This window comes from Macaca nemestrina, chromosome 19 (assembly GCF_043159975.1).
Source record: "Macaca nemestrina isolate mMacNem1 chromosome 19, mMacNem.hap1, whole genome shotgun sequence".
In the NCBI taxonomy this organism is placed as follows: Eukaryota; Metazoa; Chordata; class Mammalia; order Primates; family Cercopithecidae; genus Macaca; species Macaca nemestrina.
In genome coordinates this window covers 21,650,803-21,673,634 of record NC_092143.1, presented here as the reverse complement: position 1 = coordinate 21,673,634, position 22,832 = coordinate 21,650,803, and the positions used below count along the sequence as shown (strand labels likewise).

Below are 22,832 nucleotides of genomic sequence, written 5' to 3'. Positions count from 1 at the left end.
ACCTGCTGTATGTACAATATGTGCTTGTTACATTTGTACACCGTCTCCCTTCTAGAATTTAAAGACCTAGCTATTACATCTTGTTTACTCAATATCATTCCCCCATTAAGGGGGAAAAAAAAAAAACCTACATGAACTGAACATGCCATGTTTCAATCTGGCCCCAGTGGCTTTTTCTCTGAAAGCAAACGTGTGTCTTTTACACCAGGGCTTTCTCCCCACCCCAGGGGGTGTCTTCCATTCTTTTGTGGCTCAGTTGAAGGGGAAAAGGGCTCCAAACCACTAACTAACCAGAGGAGAGCCCCTTCTTCCACCTCCAGGGAGAATTTCAGATTTAATTTGTCTGAAGATAGCGTGCTCTCTTCTTACTTATTTGCCACCATTACGAGGAGAACAAAACACCACCTTGGCTTCAAGATCCTGGGTAGAGGCTCACGGTCTTTTCAACCATCTTTGGCGAGGCCTTGCTTCCTTCCACTCGAGTAAGTCGCGGCTTGGGGCCACGGAAAGGACTGGGTGAGAGCCCGCAATGTCGTTGGAAAAAAGCAGCCCTCCCTGCGCCCCCTCACCAGCCCCACCACCCCGCTCCGCTCCCGGGGCGAAGCCGCGAGCCGGCGGCCCCGTATGGGCGAGACTTGGCAGGTCCGCGGGGCGCTTTCTCGCCGCCGCCGGACTCCGGGCTCCGCAGCGGCCGGGCGTCGGCGCCCGCCGGCCGCGGGGCTTCGCGCTGCCGCCGCCCGGCTCCAGGAGCCTCCCTTCCCCCACCGGCCGCCCCCTCCCCCTCGCCCGCGCTCCCTTTTGTTCGCTCGCCGCCCGGGCCGAGCCGCCGCCGCCGCCGCCCGGGCCCGCACCCCCAGCCGTAGGCCCCGGCGTGGCGGGCCGGCCGCCGCCGCCGCCGCGCGGCCTAGAGCGCGGTGCCCGGGGAGGCGCGGGGCCCGGGCCGGGCGCTCGGCGAGGCCCGGCGGCGGCGGCGGCGGCCGGGGAGCCCGGGAGGCGGCGGCGGCGGCGAGGCCGCTCCACCGCACACGCACACACAGACCCCGGCAGCGGGAACGCAGATGACACGCCCGTAACATGGAAGCCGCCGCCGCCGCCGCCGCCGCTCCGACGACAGCAGCAGCAGCCACAGCAGCAGCCGCCGGCGGCGCCGCGCTGAACAAAGGTCATCCGAGCTGCGGCCCAGACGCCCAGGCTTGACCGCCGCGAAGGCCAACCCCGGGAAGGGGGTGGGTGTGCGCCTCTGGGGGTGCGGGGCGGCGGGGGGCGGCCGGGGCGAGCGAGGGGCGCAGGGCAGCCGGACGCCGGGGCGCGGGTGGGCGCCGGGCAGAGGCGGGGCGCGGCCCCTCGTGCCCACTCCTGCGGCGGGGTGAGCGCGTGAGGCTCAGGCCCCTGGGCCTGCCCGCAGTGGCCTGTCCCACCCTGGCCTTGGGGACAGCCGGCCTTCGCGCCCCGCCAGTTGGCTTGGGGGGCCGAGGAGGAGCCGCCCGGGCTAGGCCCCGCAGGTTCCGAGAGGGGGGCCACGTGAGCGTGGCTCTCCTACTCCCCCCGCCGGCGCCGGCCGGGCACAGATGCGTTTCCAGAGGCCTCCGTGCCCCCTCTCCCACTGGCCCTGCCTTCGCCCCCCGCCCCCTCCCCAGACAGCCCCAGTTTTCTTCCCCCGAGGTGAAGGGATTTGGACTTCTCCCCCCAGGTGCTTGAAAGAAGAGAAGGTTGGAGGAGGAGGAGGAGACTGGGGGGCTGCTGGTGGTGGTGACAGGGCTGGGAGAGAGAGGAGAGGGACGGAAGGGAGGAGGGGGCTGGGTGGGGTGGGGGTGACAGCAGAGAGGAGCCTGGTCAACAAGCCAGCACCACTGTGCTAGGAGGCCAGGCCGGCTCTGCAGCCGACGCATCCCGTGTGAGCAGACACACATAGCTCGCTTTCTTGGGGGCTCTTTGTCAGCCACCAACACAGAGAGCACACACTGACACACACGTACACAAAGATCTGAGCCAGGTTGTGGGAGGTAAGTGGGGGAAGGAGAAGGAGGGGGAAACAGTGTCTGCGGTGGGCTGTGGGGTGGAGGGGAGGGGGGATGGGCCCTGAGGGGCTCTGGGGTGCTTGCGAGGTGAGCATTTCCAAGGCTGTGTGCTCGTGGGGTGGGGGGACACACGATGACCTTCCCCTCCTCAGGAAGACCTAAGAGGGAAGAGCAACCCCCAGCGAGATCCCCCCTGTGCTGATGATTTTCAGGGACTTGTTGGCAACTCAGCGAGGGTTGCCATAGCTTTTTTATGTAGGGTGACCAGAACCGGCTGAAACTGGTTTGAGGCAGATCAGCTCCTGAACACAATGCAGTCACTGAGCTACTACAGTAGGATAGCAGCTTCCTCCCTTCATGGCAGCCAAAAGCAGAGGAGCTTGCAGGAAGGTACCATCCCTACACAGTATGTGAATGCACACTTAGACACCACACAGCACTGGTACGTGACTAATGGAGCCCTAAAAGATTCTGGGTAGAGAAGATGGAAAAAAAAGGTGCAGGTTTGCAGGGTCTGAGATTCCTTGGGCTTTTCCTGCCTTTTTCTTTTGCTTAAGGGATGGACAAGGAGCTGAGATTTATGACCCTTATTAGAGAAAAAAAAATGTGCCTTGCTAGGGTGGGGACACTTGGTTGATGCAGTCTCTCTCTGTCTTTCTTGGTGTTTTTAACAAAACAAAACCAAAGTGAACTGAGGGGTTTGTAATGGTAGTTTGTTTGTTGCTGGAGAATGCTACTTTGCATGCTTTTTTTCTCTTGCAGGGTTATGTTCTGTTTTGTGCTTTTTCTTTTAGAAGCTACTAAAGGGTGTTGGGGATGCTTCTGACTATTATGAAGGCCAAAAGGTAACAATATTGTTCTAGGAAATGAGCATAAATGCATTCCAGTGATGCTGTGAGCCATACATGCTGTCTTTTTTTTCCTTGTAGGCCTGTTGACTGGGGCTGCTTTTAACCCTTTCCTATTTGCTGAGAATGCAGCCGTGTGACAGTAACTGAACATTGGTCTAAAGTCTTTCCAAAAGGTCAAGGTTCACAAGGTGAGATATGCTGTTTTGAGCATGAATTTAAATATTTATTTGCAGATCCATTTAGACAGAGACGGACCGTGGATGGCTACCCAGGAGATAAAATTGGGTTCAGAGTGGAGAAGAAATGCTCTTAATGTTATCCCAGTTTAATGGGATTAGAGTGACTTTATGATGGTATTGCGATCAAGGCGAAATCTGAATGCCTTCATTAAATCGCCTGTGTCTGGGCAATTGGGAGAGTCAGGCCTGGAAGGAAGCGAGTGTGGAGAATGGTAGGCGTCAGGGCCTTGTGGAGAATGTGCTGTTTTGCATAAGACGAAAGCAGTACACATGTGGCATTTTCCCGATGATTATAAGAAAAGGAAGGGCTTCACCAAATCGAGGCAGCCTAGCCACCTTTTTAGGATTTGAGGAGTCTGAAGGTAGATTTGCCTTTTGTTCATTCATCACCTTTCTTTTACCTTGCTCTCTTGTGTTAACCTGAAAGGTTTTTCACTCCGAGTCAAGTGGTGGAATGTCTTTTATTGATTTTGGGGGCTGTTGACGGTGAGTTCGCCATTGGATTCTTTGTGGCATATGTTTAATGTGGAATACTAATGCAATACCAGGAGGAGCCGGGTAGTCTGGCTTCATCTGTGAAAAGATGCCTGTTAACTCAAAGCTGTACTGGAATGGGTGGTAGAAAATGTCTGATGCCTTTAAAGATCGCAGTTAGGTTTGAGCAGGGATTTTAATGCACCCTCCAAAACCAGAGGTTGGAGTGGAGAGGAGAGAAGGAAGGAGTAAGGAGACTAGCAAAGTGAAGAACAAAGGCTGAGGGGGCTTACAGGGGAACACTCAACATTTTGCCTTGGGTTCCTTGTGAAAAGAAGTGCAACTTCCCCAAACAGGAAACCAGCAGAGCTCCAGAATGGGATCCAGTGTGATCTCAACAACAGATAGAACTGGTCCTGCCTTTCTGTTGGTTTTGGGTAAAAGTACAGTCAAGAGGAGCCCATAGAAGACATGATTGAAAATAAAATTTTCCCCTACTTCGAAGTGGGCATTTTGTTCCTCTCCGTGTTCAGCAGAATAGGGGCTATTCAGCAATGCCGAGGATCTTGGAATTGGTTAAGTTGTGTGCTGGCAGTTGGTGGGCAGGATATCTGCAGTGAAGGACGTCAAGTATGCAAGGGTTTTATTGTTAAACTGTTTTTCATTTGGCTACAGAACATCCACTGTGTGATAAAACGGGCAAAAGGGAAACAAGAGTGCATGGTTAGCTCAGGATACTTCATGGAGTATTTAATAGAGATAAATGTAATCTCGGACGGATATACCAGTAAATAGCTTACATGATGGAACAAAATTCTTTACAAATCACTGTGCTAAAATTGGTTTTCAATTCTCCATCATTTCTGACTGCCAGAGGTTCTGTGGATGAGTGTGGCAGGAATATGCTTGCGAAGCAGATCTGAATCCACGCTGCGTGGTGTGCTGCTCCTGCATTTCTAATGGCAACTAAAACTCAGATGGCTAATATGATAAACCTTAATTAGCTTAATACAATAAGCTGTTTTATCATTTAGTCCTTCATTTTTGTCTTTTGAGAGTCAGTGATTTTTATTTAACTTTGACAGCCAAACCCTTGCCACGGCTATACACTGCGAATATGTTTTTAAAAAAACCTCTTCATAGAGCATTGCGTGTCATGGAATGTTCTGGTTTTCTGTCTTGGTGGTTCTCAGCTTTGTTCCTCTCCCTCCCCCTTGAAGTCTCCTGAAGATAGCATTTGTTTTTGCATTTAGACCAGTCTTTCCAGCTGCAAATGCTGCTGAGGGTTGGAGAGCTGGTTCTCTGGGGCGGGAGTCATGAGCTCATCTTGGATTGGAGCTTGTCTCAGGTGTTGATCTCATGCTGAGGTGTAACAATGTAGCAGGCCCAGGCCTCCCTGGATGGGGAGAGTCTTCTGGGCTGGGGAATGTGGATGTGAGTGTGCGGGATGAGCTAGGACATGTTCCTTCCTGGGAGAGCCAGGGGGGACCCGGTGTCTGCAGTTCCTGTCACTGTGGAGCCCAGAGCCCAGCCCCTGCTCAGCAGTGCCTGTAGCAGGAGGCTCTAAGGATGACCTACGGTCCATCCCCTCCGGAGCAGGAATGTGTGGGTTTGGCTGAGGAGGGCACACTGGAAATAAAGTGTAACTGGGTGTTGAACCCTTCTTGTTTTTATCCTTTGCCTATTCAGAGTCATTTTTTCCATGTTAAAGAACACTGGAGCCAGGGCGTTTGGAACTCTCAGCGCAACCTGGTTCAGGAGCACACACACTCTCTTTTTCTTCTGCTCTTTTCTCTCAGCGATTCCCTGCCCCCACCCACCTTGACTCATTTGAAGGAAGGTCTAGGAAGGAGGTTGCCAACTTGGCAGTGGAATCTTCCGATGCCTTTGACTAGGAGTTAGAATTTTAGGGTTTGTGTTGTCCCATCTCCCATTTATTTCTGATCTTGAAATGTTCTCTTGGACTTTGCTGTGCAATACAGTTGCTCTCCAGTTGGCTTTGAACAACCTTTACTGTATCTTTGGTAGAACGCCAACTGGCTGTTCACACCTGGAGCAGAGGTTGCCAGTACGAGGGAACTGACTCCTTCATTCCCCATGATTGACTCCTAATCCCAGGACCATTGGAACAAGAACTACTGACTTGATAAACATTATGGAAACACACACCTTTGTGTTCATTTTATTTTAGGGCTGATCTTTAACCAAGTCATGGTTAAATAATTAACTTAAAAAAATTTTTAAATTTGTGTACAGTAAAATTTACTCTGTGGTGTACAGTTTTGTGGGTTTTGGCATATGTATAGAGTCACTTATCCACCACCACAGGCAAAGCAGAACAGGCCGATCACACCAGAGCATTTCCTCTTGCCACCCCTCTGTAGCCAGCCTCTCCTACCCCTGGCATCCACCGTCCCACTACAGGGACATGGTTCTCTCTTCCTAGAGCTTGGGCTTTCCCAGAATGTCAGATAGATAGCAAGATGCGTTTCAGATTCATCCATATCACTCTGTGTTTCGATACTTGGTTCTTTGTCATTGCTGAGTAGTATTCTGCTGTATGGATGTACCACAGCGTATTCATTTGCTGGGTGAAGGACATTAGGGTTGTTTCCAGTTTTTGGTAATTGTGAGTAAAGTTGCTGTAAACATTTGTGTGAACAGGTTTTTGTGTGAACATAAGTTTTTATTTCTTTTTTTGCTAAATGCAGTCACGTGTCGATTAATGCGGGGGTACATTCTGAGAAATGTATCATTAGACAGTTTTGTCATTGTGCAAACATCATAGAATGTACTTACACAAACCTAGATGGTGTAGCCTACTATAGCCTACTGTATACCTAGGCTATATGGTGTAGCCCATTGCTCTTACGTTGTAAACCTATACAGCATGTTACTGTACTGCATACTGTAGGCAATTTTAACACAATGGTAACTGTTTTGTGTTTCTGACCAATCTAAACATATAAAGGGTACGGGAAAAATACGGTATTATAATCTTATGGGATCGCTGTGTGTACGTGGGCCGTTGTTGACCAAAACGTTGGTTTGTATTGCGTGACTGTTCTTAGAATTGGGATGGCTGGGATCATACGGTACATACGTAAGAGTTAGAAGTTTCAATGAAAGGAAATTCAACTCATTGTAACTCACAAAAAAGATCTAGCCTTGACAGCTGCAGTTAAGACTCCCAGAGAAAGAGATCATAGTGAACATTGTCTGAAGACACACGAGAGATGATCACGATAATAGAACACTCTCTAATGGGATGACATGCTTTATAACCCTGAACTAATCAGAATTAGCCAAAAGTGGAAACAAAAAACTGCAAGTGGTAAAATATTCTTTATTTCCTGCAGCAATTATTTTTAATCTCTTCGGAAACATTTGGCAATCTAATTTTTACGTTCAGGTTCAATAACACACAAAACAAGAATAGAATTGAAATTTTGGAAAGTGATACCAAAGATCTTTGTTGAAATCTTAGTTGTGTGTAAACAACTTCTGAATTATAATTTGATTTATGGACTGCCAAAGTATTGTTGTCATTTTATTATTAATATTTGAAGTTTTTCAGCTTTTATGTGTTTTTAGGAACGGAAAATGTTTAAGCAATATTCAGTGAAAGCAGTGAAGAGGCCGGGCGCGGTGGCTCAAGCCTGTAATCCCAGCACTTTGGGAGGCCGAGGCGGGCGGATCACAAGGTCAGGAGATCGAGACCACAGTGAAACCCCGTCTCTACTAAAAATACAAAAAGTTAGCCGGGCGCGGTGGCGGGCGCCTGTAGTCCTAGCTACTCCGGAGGCTGAGGCAGGAGAATGGCGTGAACCCAGGAGGCGGAGCTTGCAGTGAGCCGAGATCGCGCCACTGCACTCCAGCCTGGGCAACAGCGTGAGACTCCGTCTCAAAAAAAAAAAAAAAAAAAAAAAAAGAAAGCAGTGAAGAGGGGAGATTTTGGAAGATTTGTTTGGAAGATTTGGTTTTTTTTCTTTTTTTGTTTGTGAGATGGAATCTTGCTTTATTGCCCAGGCTGGAGTTTAGTAGCGTGATCTCGGCTCACTGCAACCTCTGTCTCCCAGGTTCAAGCGATTCTCCTGCCTCAGTCTCCTGAGTAGCTGGGATTACAGGTGAGCGCCACCATGCCCGGCTAATTTTTTGTAATTTTAGTAGAGACAGGGTTTCACCATGTTGGTTAGGCTGGTCTCGAACGCCTGACCTTGTGATCTGCTCGCCTCAGCCTCCCAAAGTACTGGGATTACAGGCGTGAGCCACTGTGCCCAGCCCAATTTTTTTTTTTTTTTTTTTTTTTTTTTTTAAGGATAAAATAGCTTTCGGGAGTGGGAAGAACCGACAAAGGTAATGGTGGTACAGAGGAGGGAGGGGAGCCCAAGAAGTGGGACATGATGTTAACCTGGGGATTGCCTTGCCATTTAACAGACGCTTACTGAGTGTTTAAGCACTGAGCATTGTGCTAAGCACAGGGAGTGCAGAGGGAAAAGGGCCCCAGGGAGAAAAATCTAGTGGAAGGAGCCCCCAGAAGCTATGATAGGAATGTGAATAGGCCATCTCATGCCAAGCGTCCACAGAGGAGCTGTGAAAGACCAGTAGTAGGAATATGTGAGGCAGGCAGAGCCTGGGAGAGCATGTAAGTCCATGCAGCACACGTGGAAAGGCCTGGGGAGAGCTTGGTGTTTTGAGTGGGGTGTGGGCGTGCCAGGGGATGGAGCTGGAAGGCAGTTGAGGGCCACCTGATGAGGCCTTTTGGTGCAGTCCCTTGAGGGTGGACTTCTGTATAGGCAGGAAAGACAGACCTTTCGTTACAAAGGTCCTGTGGCAGCCCCATGGAGGATGGAATAGCGGCCGTACAGGCTGGAGGTAGGGAGACCAAAGAGGGAACCAGCAATCCAGGAGAGAAAGGATGAGGCCTTTCATCCCAGGTGTTGTTTGTGGGGATGGAGTGGTAGGTGGGGGCTGCTTCAGGGGGCCAGGTAGTCCCTGATTGGAGGAGTAAGGCTGCCTCTTAGATGGCTGTCTGGGGACTGCTTGGAGACTGGGTGTTCCTGTCTTTGAGATAGCAAATTCCGAAGGCAGAATAGATTTGGAAGAGTGGAGGTGGAGGGACTTGAGATAGTGAGTTCAGTTTTGAGATAGTGAGTTTCAGTTGCCTCCGGCTCTGTGAGCCTGGAATTTAGGAGGGTTGCTTGGGCTGGAGGTCAAGATTGGTAGTAATGAGCATACAGTAGAGAGGATAGAAGAAAGGTGTTTTAAAAGGGGCTGGGTTTGGGTCCCCTAAGAAAATGGCTTATGTAGTAAAAACCATAAAAGAAGCGGCAAGGGTGGCTGAAGAACTTAGAATGTATGCTTTAGCAAGTTGGAGGGCAGAAGATTCCCAGGAAGGTAGAAAATGATACCAGTAGCTAAAACCTGCAGATGCTGCAGTAGGTGATGGCACTTTATGTCTGTTATCCCTTTTTTTTTTTTTTTTAATGATTTTTAAACCTTTTCTTAGAGATGGCGTCCTGCTATGTTGCCCAGATTGAACTCAAACTAGCTGGACTTGAGCTCCTGGGCTCAAGGGATCCTCCTGCCTCGGCCTCCCAAGTAGCCAAGTAGCTGGCACTTGGCACTTGGCACAGGCATGCACCACTGCACCAACTGTTATGTTACCTCATTTGATACCGAAATGATGAGAGGAGCTGTACATGCTTATCCCTGTGGTACCAGTGGGGAAACAGACAGAGACCCTCCCAGCTCGTAAGTGGAAGTGGAAACAGGATTTGAAACATGCTCCTTCTCACTGTGCTGTTCTGCCTTGAGGGAGCACAGTTGGTGGACTGAGGGGTGAGCATGGAAGCTATTTCAGGGTGTGGAGGCCAGGAGGTGCCCATAGAGGGCACAGCAGGTGCTAAACGGCGAAGACACTGACGCCGTTCACGTTGGAGGTGATAGCTGATGACTGCCAGAGTGAGAATATGCAGTGGAGAAGTTTGAGATACATTCAAGGCATTTGTATTTAGCCAGATTTTCCTGATTGTAGTCAGCACAGAGAGCAGAGCATCTGTATTTGCACCAGAGACAGCTCTAGAAATAGCATGTTGAAAAGACTTATTTTATTGGGTACTGGGGTGAGGATACAGATTAGAAGGGAGAAGGGCTAGAAAGATGTATTTGTTTTATGTATTTGAAAAGGCTGAGAAAATCAAAGCAAATTGAAAGTGGTGCCGAGAAGAATCTTTTGTTCCAGCAATAAATAAACACAGTTTAAAGAATTCTTTGAATCATCTTCTACGGCAGGAAGTTCTAAATTCTGGCTGTTTTATAATGAGGGAGAGCAAATTCTGTTTAAATCTGGAGACTGAAATAAGTAATTTTTAGACACAGAGCGGCTTTTTTAGCTGTCTCACATATTCCTTACGAAGGATCACTCTTTAAGGATGGTCTTCAGGGGCCCCAAATGCAGATTTTGTATTCTTCTGTTTTCAGTCAGTTATTATTACAGCTTTACATAATTAGAGCTTTTAGACATCTTGAGTGATCCGGGGAGACCTAAAGATAAAATCAGGGTGTTGTGGTTCTTGAACTGTTTTCTTACCATCAGCCTTTGCATTTTGGGACACAAACTCCTCCTTTCCCCAAGGCTGACTCCCGGGGCTAGTAATGGGTATTGATTTTATCATTTTTCTTTTGTGAGGAAGAAATTCTTTCTAGGGATTTGAATAGCAAGAATTAGATCATTGAAAAACCTAATAAGGTTGGAAAATTCAAAGCCCTCTGTTGTAAAGGACCCCATAGCTGGAAGTACTTCACACATTTGTAGTTATCTCATTTTCTACAGGGGGCCGACATTGGAGGATGGGGCTATCAGGTAGCCAATAGCAGGTTTAGAACTGGAAGCCAGCACTATAGTTCTAGCCCAAGACAGAGTTCATCATTACCTTCTCTCTGCCTTCCAAAATTTATCTTTGTTTTTCTTTTTGAGACCGAGTTTTGCTCTGTCACCCAGGGCTGGAGTGCAGTGGCGTGATCTCGGTTCACTGCAACCTCTGCCTCCCGGGTTCAAGCGATTCTCCTGCCGCAGCCTCCTGAGTAGCTGGGATTACAGGCATGTGCCACCACGCCTGGCTAATTTTGTTCATTTTTTGTAGAGACAAGATCTCTCTATGTTGCCCAGGCTGGTCTCAAACACCGGGGCTCAAGTTATCTGCCTTCCTTGACCTCCCAAAGTGCTGGAATCAGAGGCGTGAGTCACTGTGCCCAGCTATCTTTTGTTTTGATGGTATTTAATCCACCTTCTATTTATAATCTTTATGTGAACCTGAAAACACAAGTTGATTAAGCTTTACCCAGGTACTTGTTGAGAAGCTGGTCTTTAATGGTTTTGCTGATTTTTTTTTTTTTCTGAGATGAAATCTTGCTCTGTCGCCCATGCTGGAGTACAATGGCGCAATCTCAGCTCACTGCAACCTCTGCTTCCTGGGTTCAAGCAGTTCTCCTGCTTCAGCCTCCTGAAAGTAGCTGGGATTACAGGTGCCTGCCACCATGCCTGGCTAATTTTTGGAATTTTAGTAGAGATGGGGTAACACCATGTCTCGATCTCCTGACTTCAGGTGATCCACCCACCTCAGCCTCCTAAAGCGCTGGGATGACAGGTTCGTGAGCTGACACCTGGCTGGTTTCGCTGATTTAACCTAGCAAGAATGGGAGAGGTAATTTGAAAACTGATTTTGCTTTGTGTTCTAGTGAAATCTGGGTGATAAAGGCCATTGAGATTTTCTTTTTTTTCTTTTTTTTTTTTTGAGACGGAGTCTCATCCTTGTCACCCAGCCTGCAGTGCGGTGGTGTGATCTTGGCTCACTGCAACCTCCATTTCCCGGGTTCAAGCGATTCTCCTGCCTCAGCTCCTGAGTAGCTGGGATTACAGGCGCCGGACACCACGCCCGGCTAATTTTGCATTTTTAGTAGAGATGGGGTTTCTCCATGTTGGCCAGGCTGGTCTCGAACTCCCCACCTCAGGTGATCCACCTGCTTTGGCCTCCCAAAGTGCTGGGATTACAGGCATGAGCCTCTGCGCCCGGCCAGGCCATGGAGATTTTCATTTGCCTTTGCCTAGCTCTCAATGATAAAAACCTGATTGCCTAAATGTCAATGATATAAACCTGTGTTTTGCCACGTACTAGCTGCGGGACCTTGAACAGGTTACGTAAATTCTAAACCATACGCTTCCTGAGGGTGGGTTGTTAGGAGGATTAAATGCATATAAAGTGTTTAGCAGAATATGTGTGGTAAGTCCTTCCTACAATCTTAGCTGTTGTTTTGTGGTCTTTGGTCTCTGTTTTGGGAGAGTAGCCTTAGTTTTAGCACTTTTTTTTTTTCTTTCTTGGAGGGTGTTATCTCCTGTCCTGCCTTACCTCCTTGGCGAGTAAATTTGTTTTTCACCACGAAAACAGACTGTGTGTCTCCCTCCTTGTCTCTAGGTCTTCAGTTACAGCTGCCCTATATCAGGTTAAAAGTGGGTGAAATGTAGGCACAAGGGTAGTGTATTTGTTCCTGCTTGGCTCTACTTTCATTTGTGGTTGGAGAATCTTGTCTGAATTTTTTTTTTTTTTTTTTTTTTTTTTTTTGAGACGGAGTCTCACGCTGTTGCCCAGGCTGGAGTGCAGTGGCGCGATCTCGGCTCACTGCAAGCTCCGCCTCCCGGGTTCCCGCCATTCTCCTGCCTCAGCCTCCTGAGTAGCTGGGACTACAGGCGCCCGCCACCGCGCCCGGCTAATTTTTTGTATTTTTAGTAGAGACGGGGTTTCACTGTGGTCTCGATCTCCTGACCTTGTGATCCGCCCGCCTCGGCCTCCCAAAGTGCTGGGATTACAGGCTTGAGCCACCGCGCCCGGCTTGAATTTTGTTTTTATTTATGTTTTATTTTATATATTTTTTTGAGACAGAGTTTTGCTCTTGTTGCCCAGGCTGGAGTGCAATGGCACGATCTTGGCTCACTGCAACCCCTGCTTTCCAGGTTCAAGCGATTCTCCTGTCTCAGCCTCCTGAGTAGCTGGAATTACAGGCGCCCACCACCATGCCCAACTGATTTTTGTGTTTTTAGTAGAGATGGGGTTTCACCATGTTGGTCAGGCTGGTCTAGAACTCCTGACCTCAGGCGATCCACCCTCCTCGACCTCCCAAAGTGCTGGGATTACAGGTGTGAGCCACCGCGCCCGGCTTGAATTTTGTATTTATAATCTAGTACTTGAACTTTTTTTTGCTCCTGGAAAAATTTTCCATTGAGTGGCTGTACTTTAGGTTCATTGTCTGTGGGTGCAATTTGTGTTGACCGAAGTTCAAAACAAAACTTGATTGTGAAAATATGCCAGGTTAGCAAAAGCCGATATTCTGACCCTTTACCCCGGCACTTCGCTTCCCACGTTTGACAATGCCTAGATACTTATATTCTGCACACTGGGATTTGGGGGTGATAGAAGGGTGAGTGGAGAAGGATCTATGGATAATTATATTATTTCTGGAATTACCCTGTTCAGTGATATGGTAGCACTAGCCACATACGACTACTAAGTGCTTGAAATACGGCAAATCCTAGTTGAAATAAGCTGTAAATATAAGATACATATCAGGTTTTGAAGACATAATGGAAAAACAAAATATCTTGTTAGTTTTTTATATTGATTACACGTTGAATTCATAACATTTTGGCTATTTCACCTTCTTCCCCTCTTTTTTTCTCCTTTTCAAAAAATTAAAATTTTTTTTCCTAGTGATGAGTGTCGTGCTGTGTTGCCCAGGCTGGTCTCAAACTTCTAGACTCTAGTGATCTTTCCCACTCGGCCTCCCAAAGTGTTGGGATTATGGGCATGAGCCACTGTGCCCGGTCCTTTTTTTCCTCTTTTTAAAATATGACCGCTAGAAAATGTAAAACTAGATACGTGGCTTTCACTTACACTTCCCTTGGGCAATGCTGTTCTGGAATAGTGGGTGGACGTTTAAATAAATTTAGCAATGAAATTTCTCTGGTGCCCTGCAGCATTCACATTTGTTGATAACTTTAGTCTGTCCTTCTGTTGACAAAGATAGTGCTAGTTTGGCCCCTTTTTCTCTCTCAGGTGTTCCTAATTCACCTGTCTCCATCACGGGTCTACACAGCCACGCTGGGTTGGTGTTTGCCAAGGGAACCAGTGTTTATCACAGGTTTGCTGTGTGCTGGATGCCGTACACTCACTATCCCCTGTAAGGTTATACTTCACATCCCTGTTGAGACTCAGAGCTTGAATGACCAGCTGAAGAATGTTCCACTAGTAGGTGATCGACCCTAGATTTGAACCAGGGTCTGGCCAGCTTTGAAGTTCTTTTCTGGTTTCCACCACTTTGTGCATCTTTTCTGTGTAAAAGCTCTGGCTTGCTGCTGGTGTTCTGTACCTCTCAGGAGCCCTTGTTGTCTAGAGTGTACTTCTCACACTTTAGTTTGCATACAAGTCACTTGGGGATCTTATTAAAATACAGATAATGTTTTAGTAGGACTGGGATGAGCCCAAGACTCTGCATTTCTGAGTAGCCTCCTGGTGCTGTTGACCTTGCTGGTTCATGGCCTGTCATGCTCTGAGTAGCAAGGCTCTCTGCTCCTCCCTTGGTCTTGGACCTGCTTCCTCTCTGCTTCCAAAGTGATCGGATTCTCCAGGCTTTCCCTGACACCACAGGGACTTACCCTCTAGCTTGGCATGTGGTGCTAGCAGTGAGCAGACATGGGGGCCAGAACTGTTTTTTTGATCACAGATGCCCAGTTCTGGCATGAATGCTGATTTCTGAGTACTCAAGATCTGACTGGATCCTGGGTTTATTCCTTTTCCTACGTTCCTGCATTACTCCACCTTTGATATTGTGATCCCTTTGACACTTGTAGTCTGATAAGATGGAAGATAATTTTAATATTATGATTACATCCAGGAGATGTGGCAGAGGTGCCTGTTACGACTTCATGAAGACTGTCAGGCCTTAGATCAGCAGACAAGTGACTTTGGGCCTAGTGCAATGGCTCACGCCTGTAATCCCAGCACTTTGGGAGGCTGAGGCTGAGGCTGAGGTGGGAAGATCGCTTGAGGCCAGGAGTTTGAGACCAGCCTGGGCAACATGGTGAGACCCGTCTCTACAAGAAATAAAATTAGCTGGCTGTGGTGGTGTGCACCTGAGTCCTAGCTACTTAGGAGACTGAGGCAAGAGGATCACTTGAACCCAGGAGTTAGAGGCTGCAGTGAGCTGGGATCACACTATTGCATTCCAGCCTAGGCGACAGAGTGAGACCTTGTCTCAAGAAAAAAAAAGCAGAAAAGAAAAGTGACTGTGCCATATTTGGTTCAGGGATTCAGTATCCAGTGAGAGATGCGGACTGAAGGCGGTTAGCCTGCCACTGTTTCTGTCCCCTTGCCTGATGAGGAATAGGAAATATTCCTCATAGGAAATAGGAATAGGAAAACTTGGGAGTTTTCCTTACAATGGGGGTTAGAAGAGCCGCTTCATGTAGCAGTGTTGGAAAATGGCTAGTCACATCACCTCTCCAGCATGTGATGGAGACCCACCATTGGGTCCTTGGGTGAAGCTGTCCTGGGGAAGGTTGCCTTGGGGCCTGGACCAAACAGGAGATTGAGTTGCAGGAAGGAGTTCATTGTGTTACGTGTTTAAACTCTTATGTGAGAGACTGGAAAATTTTACTTAGTGGGTTTATTTTACTTTGGGAAGGCACATGGATTAAATCAGCTACAGCAATAAAGCGATGTCTGTTGCATGAGTTCAGTTCCCTTCCCCATCTCTGTACAAGAAAGTCTGCCATTTCACAGGCATGCCAGTTGAAATTTAGATCTTTTTTTTTTTTTTTTTTTTTGAGACGGAGTCTCGCTCTGTCACCCAGGCTGGAGTGCGGTGGCCGGATCTCAGCTCACTGCAAGCTCCGCCTCCCGGGTTCACGCCATTCTCCTGCCTCAGCCTCCCGAGTAGCTGGGACTATAGGCGCCCGCCACCTCGCCCGGCTAGTTTTTTGTATTTTTTAGTAGAGACGGGGTTTCACCGTGTTAGCCAGGATAGGAAATTTAGATCTTATTGGACATCTGGGCACTGAGAGTTCTGTGTTATATGAACCTGGCACGCTGAATTGGATTTATTAATTGTTGGCTAAGTCTGTCAGCTCCCTGTGCTATGCAGAATCCTGTGCCTGGCATGGTGACAGTATCTGCTTTGGGCCTGTGAGTGTGGCCCTTATGGAGTCACAGATTGTCGGAAGGGGAGTGGAGTGGGGTTTGGAAGAATAGGGACAAGGCTGGGTGTGTCCTAAGGATGGTCAAGGCTGTGGGGCCAGTCCTAGAGGAAGGAAGTGTAATTATGGTGAAAGTTAGTCACAGTAGGGGGTGAGTTCAGAATGTAGCTAGGGCAGAATGTTGCCATAGCATGCCAAGAGTCAGGGTAAGTTACCAGTCAGAGACTGGGCAGGTTGGCTGGGCATGGTGGCTCACGCCTGTAATCCCAGCACTTTGGGAGGCTGAGGTGGGCAGATCAGTAGAGGTCAGGAGTTCGAGACCAGCCTGGCCAACATGGTGAAACCCAGTCTCTACTAAAACTACAAAAAATAGCTAGGTGTGGTGGTGTGCACCTGTATTCCCAGCTACTCGGGAGGCTGAGTCAGGAGAATCGCCTGAACCTGGGAGGCAGAAGTTGCAGTGAGCCAAGATTGAGCCACTGCACTCCAGCCTGGGCGACACAGCAAGACTCCATCTCAAAAAAAAACAAAAAAAAAAAAACAAAACAGTTTGCAGGTAGACCTTCCTAGGACATCGGAAGGCCAAAGATTATGGGCACGAGTCCAGTGAAATAGGCAAGGACAGGAACACATACAGATGCAGGACAGATGGCTGTGTGCAAGTGGAGGATGGCAGGAGTTGGCAGTCCGAGAGATCTGTGATCGTGGTGCTGACAGGAGAGGCCCTCTGAAGGACCGTGGAATGAGTGAGTGAGTTGGTGAATGAATGAAGACCATGTGAGCTACCAGTTCCAGTGATCACTGGATAACTGCAGCCTGAAGCAGAACCAACTTCACCCAGCCTTCACATGGAGTGGTGACTGAGGGCCCTGTGGCCCAGGTGGCTGAGGTGAAGGGTGTGCATTGGGAGAGGTAGTAGCTCCTTTCCTGGCAAAATTCATACGAGAAGGCTCTGAAAGACTAGGTTGTTTAGAGTTTGCATGATTTGTAGGACATGATCAAGCTATGCAGTAAGAAAGGCAGCTCATTCTGAGGCCCAGGGTTAGCATCTGTCAGGAGGACTTGACATCAGGAACTCAAGCGTCATCTTGCACTAAGCTTACTCCGCATTCTTTTGAGGACTACATGGCCTTGGTTGTCTCTTTTGCTTCCCCCTTAGTAGAATGTCTTTCCTATACACATGGCCAAACAATGCTGTTCCACAGCCCCTGCGTCTCCATGTCCTCATTTGAAATACTAGTGGACATCACCTGTAGTCCTCTGTCCTACTTGCAGTTCTCTAGGCCAGAAATCTCACTGGACCTGGTCTAATCAGCTGTGGAGGGAAGGGTTGTTCTTGTTCTTAACCCTAAATAGGCAACAGTAACCTTCTGTGAAGGTGGCCAGTGGGCTTGTGAGACATGCCCAGCGGGGCCTGCTACAGTAGGAGCCATAGAGGCATATCTGATACATTAGCGTCTCCTGTGTCTGGCCAAGGCATTCCTCATTTTAAAATGGGATGCTTTCTAGAGAATGTCATTGTGAGAAAAAAAATCTTTGTTCAGACATTGGCAAAACAATTAAGTAAATGAGTAAAGTCAATGAGAAATGAGCTATGCATGTTTATGAGGTAAGTGTAACAAGCTGGCGGCAAAAAGGCAATGCAAGTGGTGGCTGCCTTTTTTATTTTTTTGAGACGGAGTCTCGCTCTGTTGCCCAGGCTGGAGTGCAGTGACGCAGTCTCAGCTCACTGCAACCTCTGCCTCCTGGATTCTCCTGCCTCAGCCTCCCAAGTAGCTGAGATTACAGGCGCTTGCCACCACACCCGGCTAGTTTTTTTGTATATTTAGTAGAGACAGGGTTTCACGATGTTGACCAGGCTGGTCTTGAACTCCTGACATTGTGATCCACCTGGCTCGGCCTCCCAAAGCGCTGGGATTACAGGTGTGAGCCACCACGCCTGGCTGTTGGCAGCTGCCTTTGTCTATAGCATGTACTCTTTTTCATATATAAAAACAACACTGTTGGCCAATGGTTCTTTTTTCAGTGGTAAGGATGGATTTTCCTTAGTTCATTCCATCTTTCATCTGTTCCCCTTACAGCCTTGAGCACAGAGTTGTTACTTGACTGTACTGTTTTAGGGGTGTAGTTTGTAGCTTTGCCTTAATTCATTATTGTGAGAAAAGAACTTACCAGTAAGTAAATTGGATTTGTGTCCTTAACTTTTAACACTGTTTTCTGACATGCTTATGTGGATTCTAGGTGCAAGGACAGGACGAATACAAAAAAGGGAAGGATTGGATCCAAAGAGAGGTTCTGAAAAAGGTGTTTTGGTGGAAGTGTGAAAAAAGAGAGGGACGGAGTTGGACAAAAAGATGATCCAGAGAGGGAATGGCGGGAACACTTAGTTAGCAGGAGAAGAAAGTGTTTGCAGAGGCCACTGAGCATAGCTGTCTGACTCGATAGACATTTGTTTGCTAAGACACGATGAAAAGCAAGAGTTGCAATGAAGATGAGCTAACGGGTGACTTGGTCACCTTGGTAAAATGCAGCTAAGGGAAACTCTGTTTATTTGGAGCCATTTTTGAGACCTAAGTCGTTAGGCCTCAGAGCAATGCTGAAAAGTGGGTCATCTTATCATCCCACTTTATTCCTGAGGAACTTGAGGCTGAGAGAGGTTAATGGATATGCTAAGGCTAAGTTGGAGTTGGCATTTGTACCTGGGTCTTTCTGACCCTGAAGTCTACAACCTTTACCATTCTTTAATACAATTGCCAGAGTGGATGAGCTCTTTTGAGTGTGGAAAGTGAATCTTTTTTCTGTTTTCTGTTTACTCAGAAATCATCAAAACAGTATGTCTAGCTTGCAGTATTAGCTCCATAAATGCATAGCAAATGCTGGTTGTCTGAGTAATGTATTGGACTGAGACACAGAAGGTAGGAAATTTGGCCAAATGACTGGTGGAATTGTGCAAATCTAAAGTTCAGGGTATTTTATGGGTACACAGATGTATATTTGAGCCCTCTCATAGGCGTGTGTGTGTGTGTGTGTGTGTGTGTGTGTGTGTGTTTGGGGCCCCTCAGGTATATATCTGGCAAAATGCAAGTCTGGTTTATCTGGCCAATGTTAATTTTGAAAAAGATTAATAAACACATAGTTTAGCACTTCATGTAACACTGGGATTAGGCTTTACTACTTTTGATTTAGAGGGCTCAGAATTTAAAAAAAATTCTCCTTTTTAATCTTGAGTGTTAAGATATTACTGACTTCAGTTGGAGTTTCAAATTGAGCTATAATGTCTTTGGTTACACAGTGGTCTAATTCAGGTCACTGAGGATAGGAAAAATCTGTTCTGCATCTGTTTTTCTTTTTTTTTTTGAGACAGAGTCTCGTTCTGTCACCTGGGCTGGAGTGCAATGGCGTGATCTCGGCTCACTGCAGCCTCTGCCTCCTTCAAGTGGTTTGCTGTAGCCTCTGCCTCCTGGGTTCAAGTGATTCTCCTGCCTCAGCCTCCCGGGTAGCTGGGATCACAGGGGCCTGCCACTACGCCTGGCTAACTTTTTTGTATTTTTAGTAGAGATGACGGGGTTTCACCATGTTGTCCAGGCTGGTCTTGGACTCCTGACCTCAGTTGATCCTGCCTTGGCCTCCCAAAATGCTGGGATTACATGCGTGAGCCACTGCACTGAGCCTGTTTTACTTCTTAAAAGACCTGGCTGGGTTGTATATCTGCAAGGGGCACGTAAGTTGAGGATGCTATTTATCATACTGCATGTGGTTGTTGTAAATTTTGAGGACATCTATCTTGTTATCACCTATGGAAGTCACTTCGTTAGAATTTTCTAACTTCTTTTTTTTTTTTTTGAGACGGAGTCTCACGCTGTTGCCCAGGCTGGAGTGCAGTGGCGCAATCTCGGCTCACTGCAAGCTCCGCCTCCTGGGTTCACGCCATTCTCCTGCCTCAGCCTCCTGAGTAGCTGGGACTACAGGCGCCCGCCACCGCGCCTGGCTAATTTTTTGTATTTTTAGTAGAGACGGGGTTTCACTGTGGTCTCGATCTCCTGACCTTGTGATCCGCCCACCTCGGCCTCCCAAAGTGCTGGGATTACAGGCTTGAGCCACCGCGCCCGGCGAATTTTCTAACTTCTAAAAGGCAAAGCTCACCTCAGTTTGTCTTACAAAGCCTATGCTTTTAATCACCTACAGTGTCCTGTGGTTTATAGGTGTCATTTTTATAGTTAATTGGTGGCAGGCTCAAATATCTTTGAGGTTCAAAGCCATTGCTTCTAGGTCAACCAGTATTTCTCCTATTCTCAAGAGCCATGAGGTATTTCTTGCTTCAGGAGACTGATGTGGCTGTGGCTACTCAAAGTCCATAAACATTAAGAGATCTTGTGCTGCTTTTATTAATTGTTCTTCCTTTACAGTATATATCTGTGCCTACTTGTGTGCATTTTACAATACAAGTAGCTTCCTTTTGGAAATACTTCTAGAACCATCAAACAAGGTTTTTTATTTTTTATTTTTCGAGACAAGGTCTTGCTCTGTCGCCCAGGCTGGGGTACAGTGGTGCAATCTCATTTTACTGCAACCTCTGCCTCCTGGGCTCAAGTGATCCTCCCACCTAAGTCCCCTGCGTAGCTTGGGACTATTAGGTGCACGCTGCCACGTCTGGCTGATTTTTCTGTTTTTAGTAGAGATGGAGTTTCACCATGTTGCCGAAGCTGGGAACAAAGTTTTTATAATCATTTCTATGACATGAAACTTTAGGCAGAGTCTCTTTAGAAATACTTCTTCATTCTTGCTCTCCCTCCATATTTGGAGATTTGTTAACTTGTTCTTTCCTTAAGTCATCTTGGGTTGATGCAGAGGTGTGTCTGGAGAGGAAGTACTGCCAAGAAAAGCATGGAGTTAGAGTTGTCAGGAAAATGGGCTGGAGGCACCTCCCTCACATGATAAGTAGGATGCATGCCTGTTTCCTAAAACCAGTTCCTAAAGAGAACTTTTTTTTTTTGAGACGGAGTCTCGCTCTGTCGCCCAGGCTGGAGTGCAGTGGCGCGATCTCGGCTCACTGCAAGCTCCACCTCCCAGGTTCACGCCATTCTCCTGCCTCAGTCTCCTGAGTAGCTGGGACTACAGGCGCCCGCCACCACGCCCGGCTAATTTTTTTGTATTTTTAGTAGAGACGGGGTTTCACCATGTTAGCCAGGATGGTCTTGATCTCCTGACCTCTTGATCCGCCCGCCTCAGCCTCCCAAAGTGCTGGGATTACAGGCGTGAGCCACTGTGCCTGGCCGAGAATATATTTTTAAGAGGCAGGGTCTTGCTCTGTTTCCTAGGCTGGAGTGCAGTGATGTGATCTCTGCTCATGGCAGCCTTGAACCTGTAGGCTCAAGCAATCCTCCTGTCTCAACCTCCCAAGTAGCTGAGACTGCAGACGTGCAACACCATTCCTGGCTAATTAATACTTTTATTTTTTGTAGAGATGGGGTCTTGCTTCATTGCTCAGGCTGGTCTCAAACTCCTGACCTCAAGTGATCCTCCCATCTCGACCTCTTAAAGTGTTGTGATTAGAGGCGTGAGACACCATCCCCAGTCTCCAAAGACAGTAATTTCTTCAACGCGGCTTCACGTTTGTCCCAAAGATATCTCATCCTGAAATATTCCAGCATCAGAGAAGCTTGAGTAATGCTAAAGCCCCGGATCCCCACTTTGAAGATTCACATTGGAGGTTCATGTTAGCTCTGGAAAGTTCTGAGAAGCCTTGAGAAAAGAAATCAGTCTGTGTGTGTGTGTGTGTGTGTGTGTGTGTGTGTGTGTGTGTGTGTATTTAATCTAGCATTTCTCAGATTCCTAGACTGTAGAAACCCTTCTTCCCCTTTCTTGGGTGGAAAGTTTAGTAACAGGAGGAACGTTCCTGGGTAAATATTCTTCCAAGCTGTTGGTGTCTTTGATGAAATTAATGAAAACAGAGAGGGCCTTGTGAGGAAGACTCAGAGGGTTTCATCCATCCTCTTCTCAATATAACATAATGATTGATACACTGATGCAATTAATTTTCTTTCTCTGTATTTTTTTCCTGTTTTCTGTCTAGTCCAGGAAGAGGACTTTTAAATGAATTGATTTTTATTTTATTTTATTTTTTATATATTTTTTGAGACGAGTTTTGCTCTTATTGCCCAGGCTAAAGTGCAGTGGGTGATCTTGCCTCACTGCATCCTCTGTCTCCTGGGTTCAAGCTATTCTCCTGCCTCAGCCTCCTGAGTAGCTGGGACTACAGTCATGCGCCACCACCCCAGCTAATTTTGTATTTTTAGTAGAGACAGGGTTTCTCCATGTTGGTCAGACTGGTCTTGAACTCTCGACCTCGGGTGATCCACCCGCCTCAGCCTCCCAAAGTGTTGAGATTACAGGCGTGAGCCACCGCGCCCAGCCAAGAATTGATTTTTAAGATCGATGGCGGTGGGCATTCTGTGAGTGATCACTGTGGGGGATGCTCTCGGACATATTTTTTAAACGAAAGGACTGTGTTTCAGAATTCCAAAAGTGTTTTAAGTGAATTTGGTATCTAGTGAGAATTGTTTTCTGATTAGCCAGTGGCATCATTTTGGAGGATGAGAACAGCTGTGATACCTGTGCAGGGAGCCTGTTTGTCCACTCCCTCAATTGATGGGAGAGGGCCAAGGTCAGGGTTGGCTGGAGCAGGGAATTGCTACTGTCTCTATACTAGGACATGGCTCCGGCATGGATAACCGAAGCCAGCAGGTTTATTATAATTCCAGTAGGATTAAATATTGGTGGGAGGAGCATAGGGTGATACAGGGAAGGCGTCCCTGCTCACATAAAGCAGAGTTTTTTTTAACCTCAGCACCATTAGCATTTGGTGCTGGGTAATTCTTGGTTGTGGGGAGGGCTGTCCTGTGTGTCTTAGGATGTTTAGCAGCATTCTTGGCCTCTACCCACTATATGCCAATAGCATGCCTCCTCCCCCAAGTCACAACAACCCAATGTCTCTGGACGTTGC

The 22,832-nt window shown here is 47.6% G+C and overlaps 1 protein-coding gene across 14 annotated transcripts in view; it reads left to right on the top strand.

Moving 5' to 3' along the window:
- Positions 1–238: 238 nt before the first annotated feature.
- Positions 239–22,832, top strand: part of LOC105477054 (zinc finger protein 532) — a 128,689-nt gene continuing 106,095 nt past the window's right edge. For 2 of the 14 annotated variants that reach the window (XM_024791363.2, XM_011733387.3), the window contains exons 1-2: positions 239–482; positions 2,948–3,057. The gene's annotated coding sequence lies outside the window, so the exon portion shown is untranslated. Of the gene's footprint in view, positions 483–1,028; positions 1,227–1,804; positions 2,004–2,084; positions 2,461–2,780; positions 2,864–2,947; positions 3,058–22,832 lie in introns of those variants that run through there. The other 12 variants (XM_024791373.2, XM_024791371.2, XM_024791366.2 and 9 more) reach the window with 10 other exon arrangements.